Source organism: Amphimedon queenslandica, unplaced genomic scaffold, assembly GCF_000090795.2.
Source record: "Amphimedon queenslandica unplaced genomic scaffold, v1.1 AMPQUscaffold_13096, whole genome shotgun sequence".
NCBI lineage: Eukaryota > Metazoa > Porifera > Demospongiae > Haplosclerida > Niphatidae > Amphimedon > Amphimedon queenslandica.
The window spans coordinates 85247-86552 of NW_003546668.1; the positions used below are offsets into that span (position 1 = coordinate 85247).

At 30.0% G+C, this 1306-nt stretch overlaps 1 long non-coding RNA gene across 1 annotated transcript; it reads right to left on the bottom strand.

Annotated features, from left to right (window-relative positions):
* Positions 1–160: 160 nt before the first annotated feature.
* On the bottom strand, positions 161–1277 carry LOC109585249 (uncharacterized). Its single transcript, XR_002186398.1, has 6 exons — positions 1191–1277; positions 1068–1139; positions 676–757; positions 554–625; positions 230–499; positions 161–181 (listed from the first exon to the last, which is right to left on the bottom strand). It is a non-coding gene; the product is annotated as an uncharacterized LOC109585249 (long non-coding RNA).
* Positions 1278–1306: the final 29 nt, after the last annotated feature.

The window sequence follows — 1306 nt, forward strand, 5'->3', positions numbered from 1 at the left end:
ATCTAACAATAATTTAGAGCATCAAGATAGAGTCAATGGGACTTTCATTAATTCACTAGAAACTATGATAGGTGCAGTAATTTTTAACATCTTAAACTAGCGAAGATTGATTTATCTGATGAAGTAAAGAAGAGAATCAAAGTTAAGATGCACTGTCTCTTTCTCCTTCTTATATTCATGTCTATAATTAAAGAAGAAATATTCTCCATATAACGGTGATTTTAACAACCGTCAAGGGTCGTCATAGATCTCTCTAGTTTCTGCAGTAGTAGCTAGTTTTGTGATACAATCATCAGAAAGCTGCCATTTTACATGCCGTTAAAGACAGGAATGGATCCAATTATTTGCGTGGGCGCAATCTGCGCATGCGCAGTACTGACTAAATTGTACTTCAATTTATAATGTTCATAACTCAAACAAAAATGTAAAAAAAAAACAGTTCAAACATGAATAAATGCTTGTTTAGCCACACATTTGATTTCAGGTTACTCTGTTGAGTCTACAAGGAATAAGCAATATTAATAATAAATGTAAAAAGTACATGTACATGTACTTTGCATTAATGTTTACAAAGAACTTTGTAGCCTATTTTCATCTCTAAAAATAATTTGACAGGAATGTCATTCTACAGATAACGAAAACAAATTTTATACAGCAATAATAGTTTTTACTGACCTGGAAATATACTGGTGTCACATTAAGTAGTGCCAAGGGAAATAAAGAGTTGATAATATATCTAGTCTTGGGGAAATGTTATCTGTTTAACAGAGATAAGAAGTTTAAAATAAACCTTTCATTGCAAATGCCATACACATGGAGCTAGATATTTCTGTGGCCTAAAATTTCTGCTAATTATGCAGATTTCAAAAACTGTGAAAATTTAATCCTTTAAAATCAGTACACATTGAAAGGCATGGTGATTTTGCTAAAATAAAATCTGCAAAATTCACAGAAATTTTGGGCGATAGTAATTTCTAGCTACAATTAAAGAAATTTCTAGGTACAATTCTAAACATTAGTAGCATAATAAAATAAATCATTTCATGAATAATTATTCTATTAAGTACCAGCATCTCCAAATATAGCATCCAGAGTTTCGTCTACCACCATGAACAATACAGATAGCTTTTCGTGACATTCTAATTATCATAAAAATAGCATACATGTAAATTCAAAACTACAAAACTAACAGCTTTAATAGTCAGAAGTACTGTAAAAGTGGAATATGTCATTGCTTGCATTATTTAATGCATGAATAAAAAATTTACGAATTTAAAAACTATACTGACTTAAAAACTAATTATAG